Source organism: Lepisosteus platostomus, chromosome 21 (genome assembly GCF_059453375.1).
Source record: "Lepisosteus platostomus isolate fLepPlt1 chromosome 21, fLepPlt1.hap1, whole genome shotgun sequence".
Lineage (NCBI taxonomy): Eukaryota > Metazoa > Chordata > Actinopteri > Semionotiformes > Lepisosteidae > Lepisosteus > Lepisosteus platostomus.
In genome coordinates this window covers 16,092,795-16,109,836 of record NC_142631.1, presented here as the reverse complement: position 1 = coordinate 16,109,836, position 17,042 = coordinate 16,092,795, and the positions used below count along the sequence as shown (strand labels likewise).

At 39.8% G+C, this 17,042-nt stretch overlaps 1 protein-coding gene across 2 annotated transcripts in view; it reads left to right on the top strand.

Moving 5' to 3' along the window:
• nek6 (NIMA-related kinase 6) overlaps positions 1-17,042 on the top strand; it is a 120,307-nt gene that overhangs the window by 15,913 nt on the left and 87,352 nt on the right. The gene's annotated exons all lie outside the window — the stretch shown is intronic.

The following is a 17,042-nucleotide window of genomic DNA, read 5'->3' as shown; positions in this document are numbered from 1 at the left end:
GCACAAAGTGTATGCATATTTTATTGAGGTATCTTCAAGGTATCTATCATTCATTCATCCACTTTGCTTTAAGTTTTTCAAAATGCAGCAAGTTGGCCTGCACACACTTTTTCAAATCGCTCAGCAAGCAATTCAACAGTCAGCTGCCCACTTCAAAGCACATGAATGTTATACCAGCGCTGGACGGATTGGACAAACAACACAGCCATTGGAACTGTACAGTACTTAGGAATGTGTCAGATTTTAGGCATTTCTTGTTGTTTAAGTTGTACTGTACATCCCACAGAGCTGTTGATACATCAAAGAGTAGCTGCTGAGTCAGGAGTCTGAGTTAGTCTTGTGCTAAAGCACGCAATATCTACCAGTGGTGGGCAGAGCTCTTGCTACTGCAGGGTGAGTTTGTCATATTACTTTAGTGGTCTTTGTTGATCAGCAAACTGAACTTCAAAATGTTTAAAAGAAATAATTGCAAATGATGGAGGGCATCGCAGGATTCATGGATGTTTTTATTTTTAATTCATGTGGAACCCAGGGCCAAAACTCCACACTTCTGCCAGTAAGATCTCAAAGATCAATCCTACAGGACAAGCAGGAATGTTGCACAGAATTCTGTGCACGATACCTAAATCAGTATTCTGTAGGATGCTCGATGTAATATTATACCGTATAGGATCTCTTCTACAGTATATTGTTTGGTAAAAAAAAAAAAGGTGAATATAAGGAAAAAACATGAGGACATCCATCTAGATCCCTGGAGCAGAAAAGCAGCAGTGCAATAAATGTGCACAAATTTCATTTTCAGTTATTAACCATGTTTGTTGCAGTAACACTATCATTTTGTTTTAATACTGTTACAAACCCAGGGGGGTTAAAATTCCAAAATAAGGAGGTTATTAAATCAACTTTAAAGATTTAGTAGAGATCTGGACACCAGCTTGCTGTGTGTAACTTTTGCTGTGTGAGCAAGTACAGTATATACTGTATGACACACATGTCCTTTTATTCCTTGGCATAACTTGATAACAGAGTAATAACCAGGCCCAAACTGACTGACAAACAAACATTAATTAACAATCATTATTAAGTATACACTACACAGTGTTGCACAACATGCAGTGGTTTCACCTATGAACAGATATGTACAATTCTTTGAGTTCTAGAGCCCTGTTTTCTATAGATATAGAAAACCTAGAAGTCTGCCCCTGTACTGTGAACACTAAATACCATAATAGGCTGTTAAATAAAGGGATTTGTCCCAGTGGCCATCCTTGCTGCATCGCAGTGCTGGGGTCCTGGGTTCAACTCCAGACCTGGGGTGCTGTCTGCGTGGAGTTTGTATGTTCTTCCTGTGTGCTTGTGGGTTCGCTATGTGCTCCAGTTTCTCCCCAAAGTCTAAAAACATACTGGTAGGTTAATTGGTTTCTGGGGAACCTGGCCCCATGGTGTGAACATGAGTGTGTTGGTGTTTGTGTCTGTCTACCCTGTGATGGTTTGGCTTCCTATCCTGTGTGTATCCTGCCTTGCACCCAGTGCTTGCTGGGTAAATGGTTGGATAGATGGATTCTGCCCGTCACTAAAACTCCCTCTTTCCTTTTGAATGCTCCCAAAATAATGGAAACCAATTTCCTCATTCTAAACAAAGTCAGCATTAAAAGAGGGGAGTCGCTTTTCATTCCCAAATATAGAAAATCACAATTTATTGAAATAAATCAGATGGCAGGCTTACTTGCATAATGAGTGCTGTACCCTTTCGGAGCTCAGAATATTCTTTAGTATGGCTGTCTTAATGATTTAACAGAGTAGTTAATTATTCTTAGTAAATTATTAGGACTACAGAATAGAACTAAAAGTGTTACCAGCCTCGTTGAAACTTATTTGCCCTATGCAACAAAGAACACCCTGCTCTTACTTGTTCCTCTTGTAGAAGTTAAGGTGTGAATTAATATTCTTTGACAGTTTAACTAAGTCTCCAAATGTTTGAGCACAGGCTTCTGTGTCCCTGTGTCTCATTTACACCATCTTCTAAAACTTTTTCAAATTTAAAATCTTATTATCATCTTCAGACACATGTCTTTTTCTCAGGCAGAGCCAATCAATCTCCTTATGGATTACATGCAGGAGGCGAAGCAGACATGATATATTCCCGAAAAAGAAGAAACCAATTCATTTCTTTCACATTACGATGTAAGAGCGAACGCTTGTCTTCGAGCTACAAATGTGTTGATGTTGTAATTGTTCCATGACAGGAAATTGTGGGGATGTTAGAGGGTTTCAAAGATAGAACCACGCAGAAATGATGGACATGCCTGCAGTTAAATTTGATGTTTTAGGACTCCTGTATGATATTCCTGCATATCATTATTTTTTCTTCAAACTAACTCAACAGAATCGTGTTTAACTCCGGTGTAAGCAGGTATCACAGTAGGGGGACAAATAGATTCTGCCTCACAGATTAAGGAGTGTGAGTTCAATTCTGGCCCTGGGCACACTCTGTTTGGAGTTTGCACGTTCTTCCTGTGGGCTTCTTCCAAATATTCCTGTTTCTCTCATTTTTCCCATGATATGCTGTTAGGCAAACTGTCTCTTCCACAAGGAGCAGGATTGGAACTCTGTAGTCCACCCTGTCTGAAATAGAGCTGCATAAATATCAACGTAACTGAGATAAGGTTCAGGTTTTTGGCTGCTTTCATTTGTTTCTTGAAAACTTTATATTTTCTTTGCTTATCTGATGTAGGAACAATCTTATTCAAGTCTGGTCAGACAGGAAGGAAATTCGGAACTGACTCCCTAGCTGTTTTTGGCAGCTGTGCTTCCTATAAAGAATCCGTTTTTATGATTTAAAAAAAAACACCTTTATGGTGCCGCGACAGTGCTGCCTCGCACATTTCATGTCTTAGGTGTGACGGCAGACTGGGACGCCATTTGTATAGAGCTTGCATGGTCTCTCTGTCTTCACATGGGTTTCTGCTGGGTCCTCCACTGTCCTCCGGTCTTCCAAAGACATGCTGGCTAAATTGAGTGGCGTCTCTGAATTGTCTCTGTGTGCTTGTGTGTGCATGCATGAGCCCTAGAATGGACGGGGGTCCTGTACAGTGTGTAGTCCATCCAATACCTAGCCAGCAGGCCATTCGACCCATGTGGCCTGCTGGGTGCAATGGTTTCTGTGTTCTTAGTCCTGCATTGCACCCTTTGCTTCCCGAATAGGCTTTGGATTGCTGTGGCAATCGCTAGGAACAAGCAGTTTCATTAAAATGAAAAAAATAAAATGTTCAATACAGCTATTTGTCTCTTCACAATGTTAGAGACCACAGAGTGCTTGTTGTTGTTGCAATTCCTGACATACTGTACATCACTAAGCCCTAGATTGAATACCATGTCCTTTTCATTCAATGATAACATCAGATTAGTGTTTGCTATTTGCTACTTATCTTTCCTGGACTATTTGGGCAAATTGTCTTGTGTCCAGCAGGAGAAGCAAGGAAGGAAGCAGTTCTTAAAAGTCTTTGTTACAGTTAAATTGAGAGTGCCGAATCGTGCTCTATATATCTTGTGGCTGCTGTGTTTGTTGAGACTGAATGGCTTAGCCTATGAAAAGGTAATTGCTCTTTTTTTTAATTGAGGCCCATGATGCCGGCAGACCACTGCCAGTGATGCAGTTTTTGCCAATGAAGGTGTTAAATGTTAAGAAGGAATCATTTCAGTCATTTCCCCCAAAATGTGAGACGTTGCAGAAGTAACAAAGAACATGTAAAGAAATGTGTCGCATGGTTTGTTGTTTTGTAGGTTTTGATGTCATTCTAGGCGACTCTACTGTATGTAGTTTAGTTCACTTTTCTGTAGTGTATCTGTACAATGCAGCTATTGTAATGACAGTTGGCACATCTAGCTGTTTAACTGAAATAGTCATTAATGTTTTAATTTAAAAAACTAGTTTGTGCTTATCTCCTTAAATGTGATCAAACACATTGTACTTGCTATAAAAGAAATCTAAAATCGTTTTTTTTTTTTTTCCAGGAAACTGAGTTCCTTGAAATTGCATGAATTATATCAGCATGATAAGGCATCAGGAAATGTTACTTCACTCCTTAAGACTGAGAGCATCTGTGTTTTTCACTTTAAACAGCAGTTTTTGCCTACTAATCTTCTGATTAAATTTTTTGGTTTGTTTCTAAGATGCAGTAATACCTACCATGGGATATAGGTTAAAGCCTGCATTCACAAGGAAAATAAAGACTCACAAGAGAAGATAGAGACAGTTCTCGCTGTAGAGCTTGTAACACGAATTTTAAGACAAACAAATATAAAATTGTTACTGTTTATTTTGTCTCTTCTGCATATTTTTAATTCTTGGTGGAGCGTATTTAAATCAAGATAGAATAGTTTATATATGTTTTTGCATGTAGACAAACCCCTGTCATTCTGCGATTGAGCCATTCTTATTTTACTACGTCGAGACCTTTTTTATTTTGTTTTAGTCCTTTTAGACCCTTAGAGGTACCACACTAGAGCATGATGAGCCAGGAATTGCCAATGAAAATGGAACAAAATACCCAGCACGTTTGTCACACAGCTAACAGACAAAGTGCCCCATAAATGGCAAAACAATTATCTCGATCAGTCACGTTAGAATTGTCAAATAAAGATCGCCATTAGCATGCCCCGAGCTTGCTTTAAAATTTAAATTTTACCCAGTGTTAGTAGGCCACCCTGCTCATGGGCCCTGACCTGACCATTGGTCTTCATTTTGATTTCTGCACAGGCCATGTGATGAAATCAGATGAGATGTCAGTCCAGGATAAGGTCATTAATTTCTTCAGGTACCGCAGAGCTTGGCGTTTCTGGTCATTCAATGTATGTACCATATACTGTAGGCACTGGGATTTAGGTCAGAGCTTTTTCCTTACAGCCTCTGCAAGGACAACGGGTTTAATTTTTTTAATCAGCAAGGGGGTTTATTATCCTGATTAATGTTGCTCCCCGACCTATCAAATGTATAAAACATCAGTCATTTTGCTTTACCTTATTAAAGTGTCTTGTATGACAATTTCATGGACTCTAACCTCATCCTTATGTTTCCAGGCTGGTACAGTTGGAGGGAAAACCTCACCATTCTGGGAACTGGGTTAGCAAATTAAGAGGAGTAGACTGTATCAACTTGGATTTGTCACTGAAGATATGTCTGATTATGAATCTTCTAGCATTTTCAATTACTTTGGTAGCTTTAATTGTGGTTTGTTAAAGAAAAACGAATGTTTTAAAGGTTTCTTCTTGACAGATATTGCACAAAAGTGAGTTAAACTATATTATTATTATTATTATTATTATTATTAACCATACCATATTACATGGTTCATAGAAAAATAATTCAAAGCAGTGAATTATAATTTAAATTGGGCCACAGGGCATTTTTTAAAAAAGTGACTGTTTCTAAGCTGAAATCTTCTTGCAATCATGTACTAAATTCCATTGTAGAATCTGAACTTGTATAAAGTCTGAATATCTAAAAATATTATTTCTTTTTGTCAGATTTTTTTACGTTTATCTGTAGAGAAGACAGGGTAAAATGCTGATTACAAGACGGCAGCTTTTCACTTTTTTTATCTTTACAATGAAGTTTCACTTTGGGTCGTTTCCTGTCTTCACCACAAAGCTTGCACTTCTTGGAAAATCCATAGAGGCTAGTGCTCAGGCTTGCAATGTTCTGCTTAGCGGTGGTTTCATTTCTTGTTTGTATGCTTGGTGGTGTAGCCATGGTTTTTGTGGTTAACTGTTGTCACGGAAAGAGTGGACTACGGTGAAGTCAGGTTAGTCTTCAAAGTGAATTTCTCTGGTGGAAAGTTTAAACTGCGATTGAAAGTTTCTTTGTAGTTCGTAGTGGGCCTTTTATTTAAAGACTGTACAGTCCCTAGACCTCCTAACACACAACCTCTAATTTACATCAGACCAGTAATTTACATTACCAGTGTTTTATTCATTATACTGGTTTTGGATGAAGGATGATCCCCTCTGCAAAAAAAATGAGAACATAGTCATTGGGGCAAAGATTGTTTCGACTCAAATATTGATGCTGTGCTCTCCAGAAATATTAACAGTCCCAATGAAAAAGGAACTGGATCGATGACAGGTTGGATAATGTTTCCGTGATTAAGGCTACTGTACAAATCTTAAACAGTAATTATCATTCCCCTGCACTGTCATTATATACTGTTTTATGGAAGGGGAATGATTTAATACATAACGTAATACAGGACTTAGAGAAGGAACCTGTTGCTTATAGTAGTTTGCAGCCTAAATTTAAGTCTGCAGCTTAAATTGGAAATTGGTCAAATTGGTCATTGTGTTTCAACAAATTCAAATTTTTGTGAAAATAGATAGAACCCCAGGAATTTAACCAGGGCTCCCAGTACTGCAATGCTCAACACTGCACCATCTTACTGCCCTCTTGATAGCTGTTTTATTGAAACCACTTGGTCACCATCATTTATGCGATTATTTTGCTCTATTGGACCATATAGGCAGAGTGAGGCTGAACTGCAGCACAGAAGATCTTAGGGAAACTCCCTCAGATTAATATGTGGCTTTACATGAGGGCAGTGGATTGAGTAACACTTGAATTTAATCTCATTCTGAGTGGAACCTGTCACAGCTGCTGTGCCAAACAAACCGCTACCTACTTCTGTTACGAGTTCAGTCTGGAGATAAGTTATAGTGTCACGAACCCGTTGTTTCAGTCTCAAGAAACATATTTCTTCATTAGCATATTGAAACTTCATTAACACATTGATTAACACGACTGTTTTAATAAACACCACCCTCAAAGCCTCAAGGTGCCTGGGCTCTCCACCTCATTACAGGACAAGATTAAAGTGACTTTGGTGCTTCTCCCCTTATTCCATGTTCAGAACATGCAGGACTTGTAGAGCTACAGTTAGGTTTGGTGAACAAAAGGTTCTTGCTGGAGGATTGATGCAGCAATGTGATTAAAGAGAAAGGCTTCACAAACAAACGATTAACTGTTCCTCTCATTCAGCCATTCATTACAGATCATTTGACCACATCACAAACGGAACATAAAGACCCTTGTGTTCTTTCTCCATCCTGTTGAACCCATCCACTTAGTACTAGAATTTCTGGGATGGGTTGAAAAAGACCAGGATAATAAAACTATATTGCTGGATGTAGTGTGTGACTATTGGTGCAGCCTTAAAACTAAGCTGGTGACCTGAGGCATGAGAGCAAAGCATGTGATTATACTGTATCCGCGAAATGAGCTTGTTGTGCATGTCTTGCATTTAGAGATCACCTGTCTACCCACTTAAGGATCAAGCAAGGAAACCATATTTGCATTCTATTCAGTCTGTTTATAGGAATGTTTAAATCCCTTTCATCCCAAAGAATCCTACTGTACATGATGGTCCAGGGCAGCCATTGTGTTCCCATTTAGCAGCTTAGAACACACAGAGAAAGTTCTTTACCTTAGGTAAGTCATAATTCACAAGCCTAGAGTGGAATTTAGCCAGGATTTTATCCAAAGTTAACATCCCTACTCTTGCATGTAGTGTCATGGGTTCTTTAATGACTAACATGGTCGGTTGAACATGAAGGATCTCCCGAAGGATAGGACCACTTACAGAAGATGGTCCCCAGTCACCAAACTGGATAATTGTTCATCCATTCATCCATTTTCTAACCCCTTCTTCCAATTAAAGATCACAGAGCAGCTATGGCCACAAGGCAGGGTGCATTGTGGATAGGATGCCAGTCCATCGTAGGGCAGACACACAGGCACAAACCCAGTCACACACACACACCCACACCAGGGTCATTTTTCTTTTAAGCAACTGTAATTAATCTACCAGTATGTCTTTGGTCTGTGGGAGGAAACCAGATCACCCAGAGATAGCCTACAGGAACATGAGGAGAACACAAAAACTCCACACAGATAGTGCCCCAGTTCCAGAATTGAACCCAGGGCCCCAGCTTTGCAAGGCAGTAATGAAAATCACTGTGCCACCATGCCACTCCCTGAATCATTTAGTTTTTGGAAATTCTGCCATAGAAGGAAAAGCACCACTTACTGGTACAACCTACACCACTTACAACAGTAGTTTCGCTTTCCTGTAGGTCTCTTATTCCCACTGTTAACTAGGCTCAGCCTTGCTCAGCTTTTGATATCTGATGAGCTCAGACTAGAAGTCAGTGACTGCTGGAACAAGGGGGTTTAAACGATTTTGAGCATTCGGATGCTGTGGGTGCAGGTTAAAGGCAATGAAAATGATTGAACAGGAAGCACAGAAGAGTTGACTGGTTGAAGAAATGAAACATTCATATCTTGCACCTTTACCCACAAGTGTGTAGGAGTAGATCCTCAAAGTTTTTTGCAGCATACATATACTTAATACTTTATCAATAGATATTTGTAGATTCCTTCATAACACCCTGAATTGAAGTAATGCAAAGAGAAATGCACACAGTAAGCAAGTGGAATAAAAATTGCAATGTATAGACGGTACAATTAATAGAATTGTCCGATGCCTGCTCCAATTCGTGCTGCCGCTCAAGCAGCAGGCAGATTGAACCCTGTAGTTTTAATGTTGATTTGTGGCGTCTGGGTTTCCCGGACTGTGGATCATGAGCTTGACCTGTCCACCAAATTGTCCAAAGTAACACCAACCCATGCAGCCTGGCATGTTCCTGCAAGTTTGCATGAGCTCACTGGTGAGAGCTGCATGAGTCCTCCACCCTGTGTGAACGGATGAGGAACACAGTCATGTTGCATCATCTCTCCTGTGGTGGTATGGCCCCCTTCTCTCCCTCTCATGCTGCACACTTCATAGGATCTGTTCCCTAAGGAACTCGCTGTGTAGAGCTTCCAGGAAGGCCTATACTTCTCAGATTATGTGTTCGCCAGATTAAACTGTATTTGTCCTGTGGAGCCTTATACTTGACCGCAGAGTGCTATAGGATGTCTTCCAGGTTTACTGTAGACAGTTTTCCCACCTGTTACTACTTTATGTGTTACTGGGCTGCGTTTCACGAAAAAAAGAGATAAATTAAGTTCTAGGTTAGTCCTAGGGACCTTTAATTGGAGTGGGGTGTCGTAGATTAACAGCAGTCTTAGTCTTCTCTTAATTAGATACGCAAACAGTATGGTATTCTAAATGTGTGCTTAGATACATGAAAATGAGCTGGACAAAAACCTCTCAGATTCATAGGGAAGGTTATTTCCCTGAAAGTCTGATTGACTGATGTGTGGACGGGTGATTACCTAGGAAAGTCCCCCTTCCTACTTGGGGAAAGTCTGCCGGTCTGCAAGAGAAACTTCCCATGAAATTTCCCATCAAATACACTTGGGTTGAGGCGGAGGATAACCTTTCTCTCCCTGGGTTATTTTTTTCAGTTTACATCAACTGTGGCCTATTTCAATTGGAATTGGATATTTAAGGTAAAGGTGAAAATATCTGAGGCTATGGCGGAAGAAATGATAACATTTAAATGTTGATGAGCAAGTATAAGAGTGTAATGACAAAAAACTTGAACTTGACTTGAATCAGCTTTTTAAATAAATGTAGTCGGATGAACACAATTTGAGCTCCCCAAAGCCCAATCGCTAGGTCTTGTTGTTTCTTTTAAATGCCAGCTGCTTTTGAAGCCGTGAACAGTATTAAAGAGTATTACTTCCCCATTAATTAATGTGAAATAAGATTATAGTACAAAACCTGAACACATTCCTCAAACAAGTTATAACGGCCTAGTTAATCTTGGTTTATTTGTCTTCCACAGTACAATGTGCCAAGAACAGTGCAGATAACAAGTGTTAAGATCTTTTGCAGATATTTACCCAAGCCTTAGAGACTGATGCCTACGTACAGTACTGTATGTACGGTACATTAAAAGCACTTTAGGCGACAGCGGTTTTTTAGGGCTTCCTGGTGTTTAGTGACCTTCACCCTCTTGTTGTTTTTTTCTTTATGTTCTTGTTAACATACTGTGACAGGCCTCCCTATAAATAGGTGGCTCATGAAACCTAAGCACCTACAAGGGACAGCAACATATAGTGGAAAAAGAGTCTTTATTCTGGCAGATCTTCTTAATGCAAACCAATAAGCTTTGCAATAATAGAATCCAACAACCAGTTGCCAACAGTCCCTTTATATCCAAAGTCTAAATAATTTCCATACTGTATTAAAATGTGTCTCTTAGCCCTCTACCTATAAATGTATTAAATGAGCAAAGTGTATCACTCCACTGAAGCTAAGCAGGTGTGAGCCTGGTCAGTACCTGGATGGGAGACCTCCTGGGAAAAACTGAGGTTGCTGCTGGAAGAGGTGTTAGTTGGGCCAGCAGGGGGCGCTCACCCTGTGGTCCATGTGGGTCCTAATGCCCCAGTATAGTGATGGGGACGCTATACTGTAAACAATCGCCGTCCTTCAGATGAGATGTAAAACTGAGGTCCTGACTCTCTATGGTCATTAAAAATCCCAGGGCGTTTCTCGAAAAGAGTAGGGGTGTAACCCCGGCGTCCTGGCCAAATTTCCCATTGGCCCTTACCAATCATGGCCTCCTAATAATCCCCGTCTATGAACTGGCTTCATCTATGCTCTCCTCCCCACTGATAGCTGGTGTGTGGGGAGCGTTCTGGCGCACTATGGCTGCCGTGGTATCATCCAGGTGGGGCTGCACACTGGTGGTGGTGGAGGGGAGCCCCCATTACCTGTAAAGCGCTTTGAGTGGCGTGTCCAGAAAAGCGCTATATAAGTGTAAGCAATTATTAATTATTATTATGTGCACCTATTCATAGACTATAGAGGCTATTAAGGTGGCTTCATGATAAGGCCTCCCTACAGCTGGCCTGCCTCATGTACACTGTATTTCTATTTACTGTGAGTTAAGACTGAATCATTCTAGAAGGAATTTGGATTTTGTCAAAATTGTATTTTGGCATCTCATCTTTAAAATAGGAGTTAATTTACTGTAAGGGCTTTTGGAATGGAAAGATAAAACAAAACTGAGTGTCTTTCGAATGTGTCACCTGGTGCTGCCGATATTATACCACTGTAAAATGAAAAAGAGAAAAATGTATTCTTCCTGATTCTATTGAAACTTCCATTGAGAATTGTTATTATTGAGTGAGAAAATATCTGTACTTTAATCGTATTCATACCCACATGAAAATGGGCATGTTAAAATCAGAAAGAAAGAAGAATATTTGTGCATTTTAGATTTTTAAATGTAACCCATAGACTTATCGTAGAGGCCCAACCAAAAAGGTAGGTTTTTGAATCTGCTGGTCCTGTCGTAATGCCATCAGCCAGTTGAGACACTCCAAGTTGTATATAAATGGCGGAATACTGGTAGATGTGGGTAAGGGTTTTTTCTGAAATCACTTCACATACTGTACTATGGTTCACATTTCGTTTTTTTTTCCTTGAAATATCAGTGTGTTACAGCCCACAAATTTTCAGTGGACATACGAATGACAAGATCAAATGAAAAGTTAGCATTTGTACACATTATGGTTGTGAAACAATTACACCATTTAATCTAATTTTATAGCACTGATGTTCTGGAAGTGCTCTTGTTTTTGTCAGGGTACTAGCTGTGGTACTGTTACATGACCAGAGTGTTACATCACAAGAGGAATATACTGTGTTGTTGAATATACAACTCTGTGAAAACAACCAGGCTTCAAACTGACACATCCGGTTTTTCTCCTGAATCCTTAGGGACAATCCATGTGAGATACTAACTGGCTTAAACTGCTGTTTATACTATGTGCTCATACATGTGTTTGTGAGTATGTAATCTGTTTACTGGGGGAAACGATTTTGATCACTTCAACTGATTTCAGATGCAACAGAGAGACAAGAGATGAAAAACATTAGCACACCAGGAACATGGAACTCAGCCCATATTGAACAGTACTATACTGTATATGCAGTCACCCATAACTGCTGAAGCCCAGCCGGAGTGAAATATGTTCCACGTTCTGGAACAGCTGACTGCTTGGGGGAATATTTTCCAAATTTTTTTCAGGATATTGACTAGTTGTAGAATGGTTTCAGGAAGGTATTGCTGGTCTGCTAAAAGAATTATCAAGACCGTCTAGACTTTATCAGTGGGATTGAGATGAGGTGACTTCATAGGTTAGCCTTGGCGATTTTTTTTAAATGGACAGAAGTTCTCAGTATCATCCATGTACTGTAGGCGTAAGTGAACCAGCGAATGCTAAACACGAAGAAACGTTTGGTAGAGGAAAGTTGTCTCTAGAGGAGTCTCAAAGCTATAAGAACAGGTAAATTTGAACATGTAAGAACACCAGGGTTTTCATTTCGACACAAAATAAACTAAAAAAGTACGTCATTCATAAGTGCTTTATGTCATCTGTAAATCCAAAGGCATCCATGCTGTAAATGAAAAATGCACTCCAGCACTATGTAGGTTGTTTTTAGTTACTTAAAGGAACCTAATGTTAGGAGCACGTTATTTCTTACCTCTAGCCATCCATTTTCTATCCGTTTCACCCCATTCAAGGTCACGGGGGAGTTGGAGCCTATCCCAGGAAGCAACAGGCACAAGGCAGGACACGCCCTGGGTGGGACACCACTCCATCGCAGGGCAAACACACACACACACACACACACACACACACACACACACACACACACACACACACACACTCACACCAGGGCCAGTTTTCCCAGAAGCCACTTCACCTAACGGAATGTCTTTGGACTGTGGAAGGAGATCAGAGCACCCAGAGGATTAAAGCACGAACACGGCGAGACCATACAAACTCCACACAGACAGCACCCCAGAAATTGATCCCAGGACCCCAGCACCGCAAGGCTGCACGGGAAAGTCTTCTTTGAATCAGTGCACTAAAGTAACCGTAGGACACTCAGCCAAGCCAACTGCTGTGAAGAGTAACTGCCTGTAATCAGATTCTAATTAATTTCATTAGTGTAAGGGGGAACCCCCATACTGGTCTTTTCAACTGGGAGTCCTGCAAGTTGCCATGGTCTTTCTTTAGCTTTGTATGAGAAATTCCTGTCTTTCAATCCCCTCTTCTGTGCTAAATATACTTCTTTTCAGGGTTTTTCCCCCAGCCTATGAGCCTGGGCACATTGTATCTTATTTTTCTTTGGGAATGTTTAATGACAGCGCATGTCTCCTTAGAACAGAAATGCCATCTTAGGTGTTGAATGGTGTATTCAAAATATGCCATTTAAAAGGCTCACTCTACCTCTTGTAACTGGCATGCCGCAGTCATATCAACATAGCTGTAACAGCTTTTGGCATGGTTCCTAGGTGACTTTAACAAGATCCATGTGAAAATGCTTCCTGGTAAATTGGGGGGAAGCTGCAGGATTGCTCGGCAATGCTAAGGAGACGTGAAAGAAGTTAACGAGGCTGAAAAAGAAATGTTGCCTGACAAAACACAGGAAAACAAAAAAAGGAGGGAAGAGGACTAGGGCTTGATTAGCTCCCTGGTTTCAAATTCACGTGTGTTTTTCTACATTATTGAGCAGCATTATTATTGGGTGGAGAGACAGAAGCTTTAAAACAATGCTTCTTGCCATAAATGTCCACAATCGCGCAGTAATATAGCTATTTTTTTTCTCCAAAAATAGGCGTGATATCGTAAGTCTGATTGCACAAGTAAACTTGAAATGTGATTTTCTCCCTATTTTTCACATTAATTATGATGCTAAACCTTAATTTTTGCCTCTACCTTTGTAATTCATACTGTATAGCAGTAGCTCTTGTAATTTGCTGTGTTGGCCAGGGCATGTGGTAAGCAGCATTTTTTGCTGTATTGCTCACCTCTCTGTACTGTATGAATACCCTGTTTACATCGTCTTTTCAGCTCCACTTTTCAGATGCTGTATTAACGCTTCAACAGAGTGATTTACAGAATCACTGGAAGTGGTATTTGCACCAAGTGCTGATATTGGTCTCACTTTATTTCTAGCTTAGTGCCTCATTCAGTTGTGAATCCAGTGTTTCTTGCCTTTGGTAAATAGAAAACTCCTTATGTAGGTTTTTTTTCTTTTCAATACAATTTCCACAATTAACCCAGGAATAACAGCAGGGGGTAAAACAGCAGACTTTCTGTGTGAGAAGCTGCTGCTGTACTGGCGTGACCCCTTGATTAGCTAGGATCAAAGTCTGTTATTAGCCAATTATGTATTGTCTTATCATGCTAATTTAGTTTTAAGTAATTTGTTTTGCCATGTTGCATGACAGTTGTTTGGCAAAACCCCAGGAGTACAGATTTGTGAAGAAACAGTTCTGTATCCCTGGTATGTGTAAGTTCAAATTTTGTTTCAGTGGAAGGTTATTGTTAAATAAAAAGTGCGTTAAAACAGTCAAAATTAATTATCACTGTGTCCCTTAAAGGTAAGAATAACACCTGGCATTATATCTGGGTATGATGGCTTTTGCAAAGTGTTATGCTTCTTTAGTGAACACAAAATCATGCCATACTGCAAGTGCTTTTTAAAAAAATATTTTCACATTTTTTACATTTCTCAATTTGTATGCCTGTGTCCTATTTATTTTTCAACAAGATGAGGGGAGATCTTTTTTGCTGCCCGGGTTTAAAATTCCATAAGGTTGTAACAGATTTTGGAGATTAAATGGTGTGGTGAAGTATTTGTATCGACTTTAAACAGGCGCCGTCCTTCTGATGAGACGTAAAACCGAGGTCCTGACTCTCTGTGGTCATTAAAAATCCCAGGGCGTTTCTCTTAAAGAGTAGGGGTGTAACCCCGACATCCTGGCCAAGTTTCCCATTGGCCCTTACCAATCATGGCCTCCTAATAATCTCCCTCTGCAAATTGGCTTCATCACTCTGCTCTCCTCCCCACTGAGAGCTGATGTGTGGTGAGCGTTCTGGCGCACTATGGCTGCCGTCGCATCATCCAGATGGGGCTGCACACTGGTGGTGGTGGAAGGGATCCCCATTACCTGTAAAGCGCTTTGAGTGGAGTGTCCAGAAAAGTGCTATATAAGTGTAAGCAATTATTATTATTATTATTATTTTATTATTATTATTATTATTTATCTGTGAGTGTTTTACATAAACTAGGGGAAAACAGAAAGAAAAGAGTGATAAATGAAATGAGGCAAGATATGAAAATGAAATTGAGTGACCTAACCTGTTTTGTCTTGGAGGTTTGCTCAAGAAAATTGTACTTATTTGCATATTTCTTGTTTAGCTACCATGCCACCTCTTTCCCATGTTGTCAGGAGTAAATCATTCCAGCAAGGCTTGTTTGAACAAAAATACAGTCCAACCTTGAGTTACGCGCCGTCAACTGCAAATTCTGACAAATAATGACATTTCATTTCGTGTTTGGATGCATCTGAGAAGATGTTGCTTTGAATATCTGGACTTTTTCCCCCAGCACTAATGATCTTTTTTTAGTTGCATCCAAAATAAGTTTGAAGGACATCAAATGACCCGAAAAGATCAAAACCTGAATAAAAACTCGTTTTAATTAGAGTATGGAAAACCAAAAATGTGTTTACAGGAAAAGTGGTTCATTTTTACTTTTAAAAATAGTTTTAAGCCCTCATTATCCTTATATTAATGAGTGTGTGCTCTGCAATGATGAGGCCTGCTAGGCACTGTTTGCAGCTAATGTAGGCACTGTTTGCAGTCTGTAGAAAACTTTGACCCTAACTTGTGTCGGTTTGTTGTGTAGAGGTGGCAGTGCAAGTGTGGGTTCTCAGGTTTTGGACCGATCTCCGATGGTCATGGAGCGTCACTGAGTCCTCTGGTTTTAATTGTGCCTGATGAGCTGATGAGCTCTTTATTGCTTAATTGGATCAGCTGGATCAGTTGGTTACTGTACCTATAACTGGTCCCAAGTCTTAAGTCGTTGAGAAATCATCATCCGGCAAATTGTCTTCCAACAGCTGGACAGGGAACTGAAGGTGACAAGATTTTCCACACAGCCTCCTGAGGATGGTAGTTCAGACAAGAGCGGCCATCTTGTCTGAACCAACTGCCCCCTCACACACTAAAAAACAGTCTAGGCTTTGCTTTGGGTCCTGGCTGGACTCCTATAGAATGCTTCTGGGATGACCCAGACTGGAAAGTCAGTAAGAGAACTCAGATGCCGAGATCTATTGCTGCATTAGAATGATGCTGCAGAAGTAACAGGGTGGTAATTCTTTGGCCATAAATCAAGAGGAGCAGCAAAGACTCATTGTAGAATTGCAGCAGTCTTCACAACTGAGGATGAGCGTGCTTTTCAATGAGACGGATTGTATTTTACTTTAAGGTTCCAGTATTTTTGGAAATACAATACATTTGTGTTTGTTTCACTTTAGAAGCCAAAGGATTTTTTTTAGCATATATGCTGAAATGATTCTCCGATTTTTAAATATCGATGATGTCAAGCGATCTTAGGTTTTCAGTATTTGCTAATTTACCATGATCTACCTGGATAAGACAGAGCATGGGATGAAAGTCAACTAGAGTGAATGTATTCAACATGGATTAAAAGTAACTCCTACATGAGTTGTCTCTGGCCCAGAATGTTTCAAGATACCACTGAATTTAGACAAATTTTATATTTTTCTTTCATTTTTTTATAACTTTTAAAATATGTTCAGGTATATTCAGTCATTTTGTTTTAATGATATAGTCTTACGCATTTATACTGTTTTCCATTTTGGTTACCACAGTTTAAAAATTGAATTTGTGGATGTGTTTGAACCCTTTAAAGCTAATACCATAATGAGAGCTCAGAACGAGAAAATGAGGCTAAACATGGTGAAGCTAAGTAGTTCATCTTGCTTTGTGTTTTCATTACTTCAAGAATTAAAAAGTGTGTTTCTATTGCATTCAGTCAGTTGTAAAGCAAGGTGTACATGTTGGTACTATAAGAAACCATAACATCAGTAAGATATAACTATGGTATCAATGTAAAAAAAACATCAAGGTAAGCTCATTAGAGTAATCTTTCTTGTCATTTACTTGACAAGAATATGTCTAGAACATATATGTTTATATTAGTATTCAGCTT